This window comes from Somniosus microcephalus, chromosome 1, assembly GCF_052327205.1.
Source record: "Somniosus microcephalus isolate GS21.2 chromosome 1, FLI_Smic_1.0, whole genome shotgun sequence".
NCBI lineage: Eukaryota > Metazoa > Chordata > Chondrichthyes > Squaliformes > Somniosidae > Somniosus > Somniosus microcephalus.
Window position 1 is genome coordinate 230,974,564 of NC_140987.1, and position 18,242 is coordinate 230,992,805.

Here is an 18,242-nt window from a genome sequence, read left to right on the forward strand (position 1 = left end):
CGTAGGCTCTGGCGAGGCTTTTCATTTTGACACCCCCCAGATGACCTTCGTGTAAGTCCCGCAACACTTTATGTTGTAATTTTTGAGGGACCACCACCCTGGCTCCGCACATCAATGTGCCCCGGCATACGGACAACTGGTCCTTCCTTGCCGAAAACGCCGGCAATGATGCGTCACCCTGCGCCGGCCAGCCTTTCACGGTCAATTCGTAAACCCTTGCCAGTGTCGGGTCATTCTGTGTTTCCCGCTCGATACATTGGCTGGTGATGGGCAAGTGTTCCATAACCGCCGTATGATATATTTCCACGGGGTCCTGTACTATCTCTTCGATCTCTGCAGGCAATGGTAGCCGCGACAGGCCATCCGCATTGCCATGCTGTTTGGTACCCTTATATTCGATAAGGTACTGGTGTGCTCCTAAGAACAGTGACCATCTCTGTAGCCTTTGGGCCGTCATCAGGGGCACCCCTTTTGTTGGATTAAATATGGACACCAACGGTTGATGATCCGTCAGTAGTGTGAAACGTTGTCCATGTAGATAGTGGTGGAATTTTTTTACACCCCACACCAGACTGAGGGCCTCCCTGTCGATTTGCGCATAGTTTCTTTCGGCTGTAGTTAACGACCTTGAGGCAAATGCTATTGGCCTCTCCGTCCCATTGGGAAATTTGTGTGACAAAACTGCCCCTATACCATACGGGGAGGCGTCACATGCCAACCTCATTGGCATTTTTGGGTCAAAGTGTGCGAGCACTTCCTTTGATGTAATGAGTTGTTTACCCTTTTTAAAAGCAGCCTCACACGCTTCGTCCCAATTCCAGGAGACTCCCTTTTGCAGCAATGAATTTAGTGGATGTAAAATGGACGATAAGTTCGGGAGGAACTTATGGTAATAGTTTATAAGGCCTAAGAATGATCGTAACTGAGATACATTCTCAGGGGGCGGGGCCTTCACTACTGCCTCGATCTTTTCTGGGGACTTATGCAGGCCTTCCTTATCTATAATGTGACCACAGTATGAGATACGTTCCTGGAAAAACTCACATTTCTGCTTGTTCGCCCTGAGTCCGTATTGTTGCAACCGCAGAAGTACTCGCTCCAGGTTAGCGAGGTGGTCGTTATCCGTTTGTCCTGTCACCAGGATGTCATCCAGGTAGCACTGCGTTCCTGGAATGCCCTGTAGGACCTGTTCCATGGTCCTCTGCCATATGGCTGGGGCGGACGCCACACCAAATACCAGGCGATTGTACTGGTACAATCCCTTGTGGGTGTTAATCGTTAGGAGCTTTTTCGAGTCCTGCTCCACCTCCATCTGTAAATAAGCTTGACAAAGGTCAATCTTCGTAAAGTGTCTACCCCCAGCTAACGATGCGAATATGTCCTCTATCCGCGGCAGCGGATACTGTACCGTGTGCAAGACTGGGTTAATAGTTATTTTAAAATCCCCGCAAATGCGAACCTTCTTTGGTTCCCCCGGCGTGTTATTTGCAGATTTCTTTATAACTGGGACGATGGGCGTGGCCCACTCGCTCCACTCAATCTTTGTAAGGACACCTGCACTCTCTAAGGCGTCCAGTTCTGCTTCCACAGCTGGCCGGATGGCGTAAGGCACCGGTCTGGCCTTACAAAACTTGGAGTTTGCGTCTTGAGCAATAGTTATTTTTGCTCTAATGTCCTTTAAGGTCCCCAGCCCTTGTTGGAACACCTCTGGTGTTTTTGCCAATATTTTCGACAGCCTGCTTGTAATGGTTGCATCATCCTTGGTGGTCTCTACTTTTATCTCGTGTATCGACTTCCAGTCGAAATGGATTTTTCTTATCCATTCCCGACCCAAAAGTGGTGGTCCGCCGTTTGGTAGGACGTATAAATAAAGTCCTGGCACTTTTCTGCCATTGTATTTAACTGTTACTTGCATTTTTCCCTTCGGGTAAACTTTTTGTCCCGTATATGTTTTTAATTTGATTTTGGTATCCTTTAAGGGAATGCGTTTGAACAGCCTGTTATAATCTTGTTCATTAATTACTGATAGGGCTGAACCCGTGTCCAGCTCCATATTAACTTCGACGCCTGCTACCTTCATTTTAACCCACATTGTGCTGTGGTCCTCCGTTTTGTCTACACCATATAACTTGAGACATCCCAGACCTTTAGGCTCTGCTTTTGTGCCTTCCTGTGACTCGTCTGAGCTACTGTCAGATATCTTATGTATTTTTGTCCTTGCCTTGGTACTGCTCGGATTGCCCCCACTATTGGGTTTCGTACCCGACCGACAAACTTTCGCTATATGCCCCTTTTTCCCACACTGCCGGCATATTTTATCACGAAACCAACAATTACTTTGGTCGTGGGTGGTTTTGCCACAACGGTAGCATTTACCTTTGTGAAATGTCACCTCATGGGTGTCATAGCCGGTTGTATTTTGTCGTATTTGGGCAGCACCCTGTGCTGCTGCTTCATGTGCCAATGCTATTTCCATCGCCTGATCTAGGCTGAGCTGTTTCTTGGCCAGCAACCGTTTTCGTGTACTCTCATTTAACATGCCACAGACAAATCTGTCTCTGATCGCTTCCGCCAAAAAGGCTCCAAACTGGCAATGTTTGGACAACCGTCTGAGCTCAGCTAAATAGGCTGCCTGCGACTCATCATTCCTTTGGTCGCGTCTGTAAAAGCGGTACCTTTCCGCTATAAATGGTGGCTTAGGGTTTAAATGTTCCTTTAACGTATCAACGATTTGGGCATACGTTTTGTCTGCTGGCTTTTCTGGAGTAAGAAGATTCCTCAGCAGACCGTATGTTTTTGCCCCCATAGAATTTAATAAGGTTGCTGCCTTTTCGTCATCTTTCACCTTGTTTACTATGCAATAAAGCTCATGCCTTTCTACATATGCGTCCCAATCTTCTATGTCGGCAACAAATTCTGACAACCGAGCTTCTTTAGCCATTTTTAAAACTACTGAAGAGGTTTTCCCGCCTTTTTCCACTAGATGGCGCTGTTATTTTTTTTCTAAGAGAAAAACTTTCCCCCTTTTGTCCACTAGATGGCGCTGTTCATTTTAAACTGCTGAAGAGAAAAACTTTCCCCTTTGTCCACTAGATGGCGCTTTTCCCGCCTTTTCTCCCTCTGCTGTCAAAGACGTCTCTCCAGGTTCGTTATTTTTTTTTCTTGCAGCTCCCTTATTGCCACCGCCGCTATTACAACGACCTTCCCCTCTCGTGGCCCGCTAGTCCTTGTGGCTCCGTTTGTTCCCCAGATCGCCTGCCCGTTCTGGCCCTTGCAGCTCGCGTTCCCCAGGAAGGATTGCAGTTTACCTGACCCTGGGTGGACTTTTGCCCCGTGGCTGGAGCGCCCGTTCAGCCTCTTCTCTCAGCTGCCGCAGCCTTCGCTGGAACCTCTCTCTCTCGCTCCGTTGCTGCCGCTCCTCCTGAACTGGGTGGCCTCCTTCGGTCGACGCTGGACTCTGCAGGCTGGTAAGAAGCTTCTCTCCCCGTACTGCTACCGATCCTTTGTTGCACCTTGTACTGGTGAGTTCGAACGTTCCTAGTCGCCAGTGTAAAGTATTCGCATATACTTGATACAAAAAGGAAGAGACAGCTTGGAAGGGTTTAACTTAGGTCTTTACTTCATACCCACAGGCGGGAACTGAGGGGAGATCAGTACCCGCAGTACTATTTATACCCCTATGGCCAGGAGTGGTACTACGGTATCACTACGCCCTACAAAGTAGTGCTGCCCTGGCCATAGGGTTAAAGTAGCATACATATTACATACACAACAGAATCCTCTCGCTACAAAGGCCAACATACCATTTGCCTTCTTAACCGCCTGCTGCACCTGCATGCTTACCTTCAGCGACTGGTGCACAAGGACACCCAGGTCTCGTTGCACTTCCCCTTCTCCCAATCTATTGCCATTCAGATAATAATCTGCCTTCCTGTTTTTGACACCAAAGTGGATAACCTCACATTTATCCACATTATACTGCATCTGCCCAATCACCCAACCTGTCCAAATCATACTAGAGTTTCTCTGCATGCTCCTCACAGCACACATGCCCACCCAGCTTTGTGTCATCTTCAAACTTGGAGATATTACATCTAGTTCCCTCATCTAGTTCATTAATATATATTGTAATAGCTGGGTTCCTGGGACCGATCCCTGTGGTACCCCACTAGTCACTGCCTGCCACTCAGAAAAGACCCGTTTATTCCAACTCTTTGCTTCCTGTCTGCCAACCAGTTCTCTATCCAAGTCAGTACCTGGCCCCCATTCCCTTGTGCTTTAACTTTACACGCTAATCTCTTATGCGGGACCTTATCGAAAGCATTCTGAAAGTCCAAATACACCACATCCATTGGTTCTACCTTATCTATTCTACCAGTTATAACCTCAAAAAATTACAGTAGATTAGTCAAGCATGATTTACCTTTTGTAAATCCATGTTGATTTTTGTCCGATCCTGTCACTTTTTTCCAAGTGTTCTGCTATTACATCTTTTATAATAGATTCTAACATTTTCACCACCACCGATGTCAGGCTTACCGGTCTATGGGCTAAAAATTGGGTGACTAGCGCCACATTTTAGCGCCTAAAGAGGCAGTCAGTGGCTGTAGCGCCACTGGCTGCACCTCCCGCGATATTCAGCGGGGGCGCTAATGGTGGCGTTAGCCTGTTGCGCTGCGCCTCCACTGATGACATCATCGGTGTGCACAGCGCCCCATTAGCGCACCGATCGCAAAATTTGTTTGCGAACGCCGCTGCAGCGGCATTCGCAAACAGCGCCAACTTCCCGGGGCCTTGCTGCGCCGGCAGAGGCGCAAGTTAAGATGGAGGTGCGGGGCGGCCGCTTTTTTCGGCGGCCGCCTGCCAGCACCTCCGTCCCCGGCCTCCTGGCCCCCACCGACACGGCAATGTCGGCTGTTTCCCGAGAGCCCAGCACTTCTCCTTGGTGCCGGGCTCTTCGGCCGGCCCCCGTGATCGGGGATCGCGCTGTTGCTGGCCCCTCCCCCTTAACAGTGGGAGGAAGGCCTGCAGTACCGTAGTGTGCTGCGCCGCAGTGTCTGGTGCTGCGGCACATTGCACTGCAAAATTCAGTTTCTGCGCCCTAAGAGGGACGCGGAGTGCCTCGAGCCTCGCCCCGTGTCCCTCTTGGGGCGCTCAAGCTGAATTTGCGGCGATCGCTAATGCGGTGATCACGGCTCAAATTCCAGTGCCCAGGCCAACTTTGCACCGCTTGGGCGCCTCAGGCCAATTTTTAGCCCTATAATTCCCCGTTTACTCTCTACCACCTTTTTTGAATAGTGGGGTAACATTACCTACCCTCCAATCCATGGGAACTGTTCCAGAGTCTATCGAATTTTGGAAGATGACTGGCAATGCATCTACTATCTCCAGGGCCACTTCCTTAATTACTCTAGGATGTAGATTATCAGGCCCTGGGGATTTATCGGTCTTCAATCCCGTCATTTTCCCTAACACCATTTCCCTACAAATACTGATTTCATTCAGTTCCTCCCTCTCATTAGACCCTATGTCCCCTGACATCTCTGGGAGGTTATTTGTGTCCTCCTTTGTGAAGACAGAACCAAAATATGTATTTAATTGGTATGCCATTTCTTTGTTCCCCATTATAAATTCCCCTGATTCTGACTGCAAGGGACCTACGCTTGACTTCACCAATCTTTTTCTCTTCACATATCTATAGAAGCTTTTACAGTCAGTTTTTATGTTCCCTGAAAGCTTACTCTCATACTCTATGTTACCCCTCTTAATTAATCCATTTGTCCTCCTTTGCTGAATCTTAAACTGCTCCCGATCCTCAGGTTTGCTGCTTTTTCTGGCCAATTAAATGTACTCTCCTTGGATCTTATGCTATCACTATTTTCCCTTGTTAGCCACAGTTGAGACACCTTTTTTGTTTTATTTTTATGCCAAACAGGGATGAACAAATTCTGTAGTTCATCCATGCGATCATTAAATGTTTGCCATTGCCTATCCACCGTCAACCCTTTAAGTAACATTCCCCAATCCATCCTACCCACTCGCACCTCATACCATCGTAGTTTCCTTTATTTAAATTCAGGACACTAGTCTCTGAGTCAAATACTTCACTCTCCATCTTAATGAAGAATTCTATCATATTATGATCGCTACGCCCCAAGGGGCCTCACTCAACAAGATTGCTAATTCATCCTTTCTCATTACACAATACCCAGTCTAAGATGGCCTAATCTCAATTGGTTCCTCGACATATTGGTCCAGGAAACCATCCCGTATACACTCCAGGAATTGCTCCTCCACAGTATTGTTACTAATTTGGTTAGCCCTATCTATATGTAGATTAAAGTCACCCATGATAACAGCTGAGCCCTTATTGCACGCGTCTCTAATTTCCCATTTAATGCCATCCCCAACCTCCGCATTACTGTTTGGGGGTCTGTATACAACTCCCACTAATGTTTTCTGCCCCTTGGTATTTCTCAGCTCTACCCATACAGAGTCCACATCATCAAAGCTAATATCCTTCCTTACTATTGTGTTAATCTCCTCTTTAACCAGCAATGCTACCCCACCTCCTGACCCTGGGACTGTACAGGGGGATTGTAACCCAGAGATTGTACATGGGGATTGTAACTCTGGGACTGTACATGGGGATTCTAACCCTGGGACTGTACATGGGGATTCCAACCTTGGGACTGTACATGGGGATTCCAACCTTGGGACTGTACATGGAGATTCTAACCCTGGGACTGTACATGGGGATTCTAACCCTGGGACTGTATATGGGGATTCCGACCCCGGGACTGTACATGGGGATTCCGACCCCGGGACTGTACATGGGGATTCCGACCCTGGGACTGTACATGGGGATTCCGACCCTGGGACTGTACATGGGGATTCTTACCTTGGGACTGTACATGGGGATTCTGACCCCAGGACTGTACATGGAGATTCCGACCCCGGGACTGTACATGGGGATTCCAACCCCGGGACTGTACATGGGGATTCCGGCCCCGGGACTGTACATGGGGATTCCGACCCCGGGACTGTACATGGGGATTCCGACCCCGGGACTGTACATGGGGTTCCGGCCCCGGGACTGTACATGGGGATTCCAGCCCTGGGACTGTACATGGGGATTCCGGCCCTGGGACTGTACATGGGGATTCTGACCCCGGGACTGTACATGGGGATTCTGACCCTGGGACTGTACAATGTGATTCTGACCCCGGGACTGTACATGGGGATTCCAACCCCGGGACTGTACATGGGGATTCCAACCCTTGGGACTGTACATGGGGATTCCGACCCTGGGACTGAAAGGAGACTATGAAGGTATGAGAGCAGAGTTGACTAAAGTGGACTGGTAAAATAGATTAAGGCGTAAGACGGTACATGAGCAGTGGTGTACATTCAAGGAGATTTTTCACAACTTTCAAGAAAAATATATTCCACTGAGGAAAAAGGGGCATAAAAGAAAAGACAGCCATCCATGGCTAAGTAAAGTAATTAAGGATAGTATCCGACTGAAAACAAGGGCATATAAAGTAGCCAAATCTAGTGGGAGGATAGAAGATTGGGAAGCGTTTAAAAGCCAGCAAAGAATAACTGAAAGATTAATTAAGAAAGGGAAGATGGATTATGAAAGTATACTAGCAAATAATATAAAAACAGATAGCAAGATTTTCTACAGTTATATAAAAAGAAAAAGGGTGGCTAAAGTGAATGTTGGTCCCTTAGAGGACGAGACTGGGAAATTAGTAGTGGGGAACATGAAGATGGCAGAAACACTGAACAAATATTTTGTATCAGTCTTTACAGTAGAGGACACTAAAAATATCCCAACACTGGACAAACAGGGGGCTATGGGGGGGGGGGAGGAGCTAAACACGATTAAAATCACTAAGGAGATGGTACTCGGTAAGATAATGGGACTTAAGGCGGATAAATCCCCTGGACCTGATGGCTTACATCCTAGGGTCTTGAGAGAAGTGGCGGTAGGGATTGCGGATGCATTGGTGGTAATTTTCCAAAACTCCCTGGATTCAGGAAAGGTCCCAGCAGCTTGGAAAACTGCTAATGTAACACCCTTATTTAAAGAGGGAGGTAGGCAAAAGGCTGGAAACTATAGACCAGTTAGCCTAACATCTGTGGTTGGTAAAATGTTGGAGTCCATTATTAAGGAAGCAGCGACAGGACATTTGGCTAAGCATAATTTAATCGGACAGAGTCAGCATGGTTTTATGAAATCACACAACACCAGGTTATAGTCCAACAGCTTTATTTGAAATCACAAGCTTTCGGAGCGCTGCTCCTTCGTCAGGTGAAGTGGAGAGATGCATAAAAACACAGCTTATATAGTCAGAGAATAATGTCAGATGTTTAAAGGTAATCTTTCTAACTGCCATTTATCACACCTCAGCAGAGAGATAAACACAGCAATCAAAGGTGTAAATGGTGTCCAAACAGGTCAGTCAGGAAAACATTACATCAAAGAACAATGAGGTGGGGTCACAAGGGGTCAAATGTTGCAGATGCTGGGGTCTGTATGTAAAACAAAAAAACAGACAAAAAACATTTTTTTCGCTGGAAATCACAGCAGGTCCGGCCGCATCTGTGTGGAGAGAACAAACCAACGACGACTCGAGTCTGGATGACCCTACGTCAGGTGGGGTTACATGTAGTGTGACGTGAACCCAAGATCCCGGTTGAGGCCGTCCTCATGGGTGCGGAACTTGGCTATCAGTTTCTGCTCGACGATTTTGCGTTGTCGTGTGTCTCGAAGGCTGCCTTGGAGAATGCTTACCTAAAGATCGGAGGCTGAATGTCCTTGACTGCTGAAGTGTTCCCCGACTGGGAGGGAACACTCCAGCCTGGCGATTGTTGTACGGTGTCCGTTCATCCATTGTCACAGTGTCTGCATGGTCTCACCGATGTACCATGCTCCGGGGCATCCTTTCCTGCAATGTATGAGGTAGACAACGTTGGCCGAGTCACATGAGTATGTACCATGTACCTGGTGGGTGGTGTCCTCACGTGTGATGATGTTATCTGTGTTGATGATCTGGCATGTCTTGCAGAGGTTGCCGTGGCAGGGTTGTGTGGTGCCGTGGTCGCTGTTCTCCTGAAAGCTGGGTAATTTGCTGCGAACGATGGTCTGTTTGAGGTTAGGCGGCTGTTTGAAGGCGAGTAGTGGAGGTGTGGGGATGGCCTTAGCGAGGTGTTTGTCATCATCGATGACATGTTGAAGGCTGCGAAGAACATGGCACAGTTTCTCCGCTCCGGGGAAGTACTGGACGACGAAGGGTACTCTGTTGGTTGTGTCCCGTGTTTGTCTTCTGAGGAGGTCTATGCGATTTTTCGCTATGGCCCGTCGGAACTGTCGATCGACGAGTCGAGCGCCATATCCCGTTCTTACGAGGGTGTCTTTCAGCGTCTGTAGGTGTCCATCACGTTCCTCCTCGTCTGAGCAGATCCTGTGTATTCGCAGGGCTTGTCCATAGGGAATGGCTTCTTTAATGTGGTTAGGGTGGAAGCTGGAGAAGTGAAGCATCCTGAGGTTGTCCGTGGGCTTGCGGTAGAGTGAAGTGCTGAGGTGTCCGTCTTTGATGGAGATTCGTGTGTCCAAGAATGAAACCGATTCTGAGGAGTAGTCCATGGTGAGTTTGATTGTGGGATGGAACTTGTTGATGTTATCGTGTAATCTTTTCACTGATTCTTCACCGTGGGTCCCCAGCATCTGCAACATTTGACCCCTTGTGACCCCACCTCATTGTTCTTTGATGTAATGTTTTCCTGACTGACCTGTTTGGACACCATTTACACCTTTGATTGCTGTGTTTATCTCTCTGCCGAGGTGTGATAAACGGCAGTTAGAAAGATTACCTGTAAACATCTGACATTATTCTCTGACTATATAAGCTGTGTTTTTATGCATCTCTCCACTTCACCTGATGAAGGAGCAGCGCTCCGAAAGCTTGTGATTTCAAATAAAGCTGTTGGACTATAACCTGGTGTTGTGTGATTTCTTACATTTGTCGACCCCAGTCCAACATCGGCATCTACACACCATGGTTTTATAAAGGGGAAGTCATGTTTGAGAAATTTGCTCGAATTCTTTGAGGACGTAACAAACAGGGTGGATAAAGGGGAACCAGTGGATGTGGTGTATTTGGACTTCCAAAAGGCATTTGACAAGGTGCTGCACAAAAGATTACTGCACAAGATAAAAAATCACGGGATTGGGGGTAATATACTGGCATGGGTGGAAGATTGGCTATCTAACAGAAAACAGAGAGTTCGGATAAATGGTTCATTCTCGGGTTAGCAATCAGTAACTAGTGGTGTTCTGCAGGGGTCAGTGCTGGGATCCCTACTCTTTACAACCTATATTAACGATTTGGAGGAGGGGACCAAGTGCAATATATCCAAGTTTGCCAATGATACAAAGATGGGAGGGAAAGCAGTGAGTGAGGAGGACATAAAAAAACCTGCAAAAAGACATAGACAAGCTAAGTGAGTGGGCAGAAATTTGGCAGATGGAATATAATGTTGGGAAGTGTGAGGTTATGCACTTTAGCAGAAACAATCAAAGAGCAAGTTACTATCTAAATGGAGAGAAACTGCAAAGTGCTATAGTACAAAGGGATTTGGGGATCCTGCTGCATGAAACACAGAAGGTTAGTATGCAGGTATAGCAGGTGATCAGGAAGGCCAATGGAATCTTGGCTTTTATTGCAAGGGGAATGGAGTATAAAAGCAGGGAAGTCTTGCTTCAGTTATACAGGGTACTGGTGAGGCCACACCTGGAATACTGCGTACAGTCTTGGTTTCCATATTTAAGAAAAGATATACTTGCTCTCGAGGCAGTTCAGAGAAGGTTCACTTGGTTGATATCGGAGATGAGGGGGTGACTTATGAGGAAACGTTGAGTAGGTTGGGCCTCTACTCATTGAAATTCAGAAGAATGAGAGGCAATCTTATCGAAACATATAAGATTGTGAGGGGGCTTGATCGGGTGGATACGGGGAGGATGTTTCCACTGATGGGTGAGACTAGAACTAGGGGGCATAATCTTGGAATAAGGGGCTGCCCTTTCAAAACTGAGATGAGGATAAACTTCTTCACTCAGAGGGTGGTGAATCTATAGAATTTGCTACCTCAGAGAGCTGTGGAAGCTGCGACATTAAATAAATTATAAACGGAGATAGACAGTTTCCTAGCTGATAAGGGAATTAGGGGTTACGTGGAATGGGCAGGGAAGTGGACGTGAGACTAGGTTCAGATCAGCCATGATCCTATTAAATGGCGGAGCAGGCCCGAGGGGCCGTATAACCTCTTCCTGCTCCTACTTCTTATGTTCTTATGTTCTTATGGGGCTGTACATGGGGAATTTGATCCTGGGACTGTTCATGGGGATTCTAACCCTGGGACTGTACATGGGGATTCTAACCCTGGGAATGTACATGGGGATTCTAACCCTGGGACTGTACATTGGGATTCTAACCCTGGGACTGTACATGGGGATTCTAACCCTGAGACTGTACATGGGGATTCTAACCCTGGGACTGTACATGAGGATTCTAAACCTGGGACTGTACATGGGGAATCTAACCTTGTGACTGTACATGGGGATTCTAACCCTGGGACTGTCCATGGGGATTCTAACCCTGGGACTGTACATTGGGATTCTAACCCCGGGACTGTACATTGGGATTCTAACCCTGGGACTGTACATGGGGATTCTAACCCTGGGACTGTACATTGGGATTCTAACCCTGGGACTGTACATGGGGTTTCTAACCCTGGGACTGTACATGGGGATTCTAACCCTGGGATTGTACATGGGGATTCTAACCCTGGGACTGTACATGGGGATTCTAACCCCGGGACTGTACATTGGGATTCTAACCCTGGGACTGTACATGGGGATTCTAACCCTGGGACTGTAGATGGGGATTCTAACCCTGGGACTGTACATGGGGATTCTAACCCTGGGACTGTACATGGGGATTCTAATCCTGGGACTGTACATGGGGATTCTAAACCTGTGACTGTACATGGGGATTCCAACCCTGGGACTGTACATGGGGTTTCTAACCCTGGGACTGTACATGGGGATTCTAAGCCCGGGACTGTACATTGGGATTCTAATCCTGGGACTGTACATGGGGATTCTAACCCTGGGACTGTACATGGGGATTCTAACCCTGGGACTGTACATGGGGATTCTAACCCTGGGACTGTACATGGGGATTCTAACCCTGGGACTGTACATGGGGATTCTAACCCTGGGACTGTACATGGGGATTCTAACCCTGGGACTGTACATGGGGATTCTAACCCTGGGACTGTACATGGGGATTCTAACCCTGGGACTGTACATGGGGATTCTAACCCTGGGACTGTACATGGGGATTCTAACTCTGGGACTATACATGGGGATTCTAAACCTGGGACTGTACATGGGGATTCTAACCCTGGGACTGTACATGGGGATTCTAACCCTGGGGCTGTACATGGGGATTCTACCCTGGGACTGTACATGGGGATTCTAACCCTGGGACTGTACATGGGGATTCTAACCCTAGGACTGTACATGGGGATTCTAACCCTGGGATTGTACATGGGGATTCTAACCGTGGGACTGTACATGGGAATTCTAACCCTGGGACTGTACATGGGAATTCTAACCCTGGGACTGTACATGGGGATTCTAACCCTGGGACTGTACATGGGGATTCCAACCCTGGGACTGTACATGGGGATTCTAACCCTGGGACTGTACATGGGGATTCTAACCCTGGGACTGTACATGGGGATTCTAACCCTGGGACTGTACACAGGGATTCTAACCCTGGGACTGTACATGGGGATTCTAATCCTGGGACTGTACATGGGGATTCTAACCCTGGGACTGTACATGGGGATTCTAACCCTGGGACTGTACATGGGGATTCTAACCCTGGGACTGGACATGGGGATTCCAACCCTGGGACTGTACATGGGGATTCTAAACCTGGGACTGTACATGGGGATTCTAACCCTGGGACTGTACATGGGGATTCTAACCCTGGGATTGTACACGGGCATTCTAACCCTGGGACTGTACATGGGGATTCTAATCCTGGGACTGTACATGGGGATTCTAACCCTGGGACTGTACATGGGGATTCTAACCCTGGGACTGTACATGGGGATTCTAACCCTGGGACTGTACATGGGGATTCTAACCGTGGGACTGCATATGGGGATTCTAACCCTGGGACTGTACACGGGGATTCTAACCCTGAGACTGTACATGGAGATTCTAACCCTGTGACTGTACATGGGGAATCTAAACCTGGGACTGTACATGGGGATTCTAACCCTGGGACTGTACACGGGGATTCTTACCCTGGGACTGTACATGGGGATTCTAATCCTGGGACTGTACATGGGGATTCTAACCCTGGGACTGTACATGGGGATTCTAACCCTGGGACTGTACATGGGGATTCCAACCCTGGGTCTGTACATGGGGATTCTAACCCTTGGACTGTACATGGGGATTCTAACCGTGGGACTGCATATGGGGATTCTAACCCTGGGACTGTGCACGGGCATTCTAACCCTGAGACTGTACATGGAGGTTCTAACCCTGTGACTGTACATGGGGATTCTAAACCTGGGACTGTATATGGGGATTCTAACCCTGGGACTGTACATGGGGATTCTAACCCTGGGACAGTACATGGGGATTCTAACCCTGAGACTGTATATAGGGATTCTAACCCTGGGACTGTACATGGGGATTCTAACCCTGCGACTGTACACGGGGATTTTAACCCTCGGACTCTACATGGGGTTTCTAACCCTGGGACTGTACATGGGGATTCTAACCCTGGGACTGTACATGGGGATTCTAAACCTGGGACTGAACATGGGGATTCTATCCCTGGGACTGTACACGGGGATTTTAACCCTGGGACTATTCATGGGAATTCTAACCCTGGGACTGTACATGGGGTTTCTAACCCTGGGACTGTACATGGGGATTCTAACCCTGGGACTGTACACGGGGATTCTAACCCTGGGACTGTAAATGGAGATTCTAACCCTGGGACTGAACATGGGGATTCTAACACTGGGACTGTCCATGGGGATTCTAACCCTGGGACTGTACATTGGGATTCTAACCCCGGGACTGTACATTGGGATTCTAACCCTGGGACTGTACATGCGGATTCTAACCCTGGGACTGTACATGGGGATTCTAACCCCGGGACTGTACATTGGGATTCTAACCCTGGGACTGTACATGGGGATTCTAACCCTGGGACTGTACATGGGCATTCTAACCCTGGGACTGTGCATGGGCATTCTAACCCTGGGACTGTACATGGGGATACTAACCCTGGGACTGTACATGGGAATTCTAACCCTGGGACTGTACATGGGGATTCTAACCCTGGGACTGTACATGGGGATTCTAACCGTGGGACTGCATATGGGGATTCTAACCCTGGGACTGTACACGGGGATTCTAACCCTGAGACTGTACATGGAGATTCTAACCCTGTGACTGTACATGGGGAATCTAAACCTGGGACTGTACATGGGGATTCTAACCCTGGGACTGTACACGGGGATTCTTACCCTGGGACTGTACATGGGGATTCTAATCCTGGGACTGTACATGGGGATTCTAACCCTGGGACTGTACATGGGGATTCTAACCCTGGGACTGTACATGGGGATTCCAACCCTGGGTCTGTACATGGGGATTCTAACCCTTGGACTGTACATGGGGATTCTAACCGTGGGACTGCATATGGGGATTCTAACCCTGGGACTGTACACGGGCATTCTAACCCTGAGACTGTACATGGAGGTTCTCACCCTGTGACTGTACATGGGGATTCTAAACCTGGGACTGTATATGGGGATTCTAACCCTGGGACTGTACATGGGGATTCTAACCCTGGGACAGTACATGGGGATTCTAACCCTGAGACTGTATATAGGGATTCTAACCCTGGGACTGTACATGGGGATTCTAACCCTGCGACTGTACACGGGGATTTTAACCCTCGGACTCTACATGGGGTTTCTAACCCTGGGACTGTACATGGGGATTCTAACCCTGGGACTGTACATGGGGATTCTAAACCTGGGACTGAACATGGGGATTCTATCCCTGGGACTGTACACGGGGATTTTAACCCTGGGACTATTCATGGGAATTCTAACCCTGGGACTGTACATGGGGATTCTAACCCTGGGACTGTACATGGGGATTCTAACCCTGGGACTGTACACGGGGATTCTAACCCTGGGACTGTAAATGGAGATTCTAACCCTGGGACTGAACATGGGGATTCTAACACTGGGACTGTCCATGGGGATTCTAACCCTGGGACTGTACATTGGGATTCTAACCCCGGGACTGTACATTGGGATTCTAACCCTGGGACTGTACATGCGGATTCTAACCCTGGGACTGTACATGGGGATTCTAACCCCGGGACTGTACATTGGGATTCTAACCCTGGGACTGTACATGGGGATTCTAACCCTGGGACTGTACATGGGCATTCTAACCCTGGGACTGTGCATGGGCATTCTAACCCTGGGACTGCACATGGGGATTCTAACCCTGGGACTGTACATGGGAATTCTAACCCTGGGACTGTACATGGGGATTCTAACCCTGGGACTGTACATGGGGTTTCCAACCCTGGGACTGTACATGGGGATTCTAACCCTGGGACTGTACATGGGGATTCTAACCCTGGGACTGTACATGGGGATTCTAAACCTGGGACTGTACATGGGGATTCTAACCCTGGGACTGTACGTGGGGATTCTAACCCTGGGACTGTACATGGGGATTCTAACCCTGGGACTGTACATGGGGATTCTAACCCTGGGACTGTACTTGGGGATTCTAACCCTGGGACTGTACATGGGGATTCTAACCCTGGGACTGTACATGCGGATTCTGACCCTGGGACTGTACATGGGGATTCTAACCCTGGGACTGTACATGGGGATTCTTACCCTGGGACTGTACATGGGGATTCTGACCCTGGGACTGTACATGGGGCTTCTGACCCTGGGACTGTACATGGGGATTCTAACCCTGGAACTGTACATGGGGATTCTAAGCCTGGGACTGTACATGGGGCTGCAGCTCTGAATGAATGAAAGATTTGCATTTCTGTGGTGCCTTTCACAACCTTGGATGTCCCAAAGCGATTTATAGCCAATGAAGTACTTTTTGAAGTGTAGTCACTGTTCAGTGTAGGACAGGCGACAGCCAGTTTGTGCACAGCAAGCTCCTGCAAACACCATGTGATAATGACCAGATAATCTGTTTTTTTTTAATGATGTTGATTGAGGGATAAATATTGGCCAGGACACCGGGGATAACTCCCCTGCTCTCCTTTGAAATAATGTCCTGGGATCTTTTACGCCCACCTGAGAGGGCAGACGGGGCCTTGGTTTAATGTTTTATCTGTAAAACTGCACCTCTGACAGTACAGCACTCCCTCAGCTCTGCACTGGAGAGTCAGTGTAGATTTTTGCGCTCAAGTCTCTGGAGTGGGTTTTGAACCCACAACCTTCTGGGGCTCTTTTACAATTCTATGGCGTCTAAACTCACTTACCAGCGCCTTCAGGAGAGATGGTGAGAAATGCCCTGTGTGGAGCGTGAGGATACAATAACTGAGACATTGATTGTCTCTCCCGGGCACTGGGACTTGGATGGAAGCAGACACTGAAGCCTCGCCCACTATGTTCCTGTACTAAGATGGCCATGCATGCACTGTTACACAAAGAATCAAAATGGCGTCGCACTAGAACTTTCCGCACTCCTTTACAAAGATGGCGACCGTTAACCTGGGCCTGCTCATGGAAGAAATCCCCGCAGCTGCAAACACGGGATTTTCAGATTATTATTCAGGGCTTCCGGCCTACCCCAGTTGTTTAGAAAGCCGCCTCACCTGCCTACCGGACCATTATTCTTCTGCACTCCTCGATTCTTACCCGCTGCGAAATCGTGTTCCCGGCTTCGGTTCCTGTCTGTCTCCAGTATCGCACTGCGCATGCTCAATATACCCCCCCCTACCGCGCCTGCGCACTGGGCTCCTGTAGTCTGGGTGCGGCACATTCCCCACCATGGGGAATGCTGGGTAAAAGCCCCCGGAAAGACCATATTAGTGACCAGAACATGATTTACTGTGATTGCATTGAGGACTGAACCATGTTCATTCCAGCAGTTATGGTTTGTTTCTGCTGATCTTAATACCCTGCGCTGAAGATTAATATTCTGTAAATAGTGAATAAATCAGCTTTGTTTCAAACACACAGTGTGTCAAATATTTGATTTCTCCATGATAAGAGAAGAATAATTAATGATCTGTTACCGACTGTTTAATTTTTGGGCCTTTTCTTACTCTAGATTATTTCCGTTCTCATCTAGTTCACCTTCTATCACATCAAACCCCAAGCTTGCTCCGTTTGAGGACACGACTTGTGGGTGTCATAGACTGAACTGTAGTGTCTCACTTACACTCATCTTCACACCACAAGGACTGGAGTGCATCATCACCACAGGCAATTAAATGTTAATTTAATTTATTAAGTTTCCTTTAATGTTTTAAGTTAAGTTACAGTTTATTTGTTAACACAAAAGAGTACACTCAGCTGCAATTCCTTTAAACCATAGCTTTATAGAATAATCTTGCATAAGTTTTGAAATGTGTTATCATCTGTATCTGTATCTGTATCTGTATTACCCTTTGTGGATTCGATTTAGTAAAACTCCTCCACACGTACTGCATGTGATAACCTTTGAAATGTTCTGATCTTTGTAATAGTAATTTCTGAACTTGATGGTCTAGTTGATTTCATTTCTTGTCAGTAACATACCTTGCGCTCTTTCTTTAATCGAGATAATTGTTTCAAATACTTCCATTATCAGGTCTTTAACTCCTCCATTGATCCCTGTCAATGATCCGTTGTTAGGAGCTAGGGTTAGGGTGTAGGCTTAGGAGTTAGTGGTTGTGGCTGGTGGTTATTGGTTAGGATTGGGGTTAGTGGTTATTGGTTAGGATTGGGGTTAGTGGTTGTGGCTGGTGGTTATTGGTTAGGATTGGGGTTAGTGGTTGGGGCCAGTGGTTATTGGTTAGGATTGGGGTTAGTGGTTGGGGCTAGTGGTTATTGGTTAGGATTGGGGTTAGTGATTGGGGCTAGTGGTTATT

At 47.9% G+C, this 18,242-nt stretch overlaps 1 long non-coding RNA gene across 1 annotated transcript in view; it reads right to left on the bottom strand.

The window, feature by feature from the left end:
* The window catches only part of LOC147124670 (uncharacterized), a 29,718-nt gene extending 12,631 nt beyond the window's left edge, over window positions 1-17,087 (bottom strand). The window contains exon 1 of the long non-coding RNA XR_015078805.1: window positions 17,026-17,087. This is a non-coding gene — a long non-coding RNA (uncharacterized LOC147124670). The remainder of the gene's footprint in view (window positions 1-17,025) is intronic.
* Between the last annotated feature and the right edge of the window lie 1,155 nt (window positions 17,088-18,242).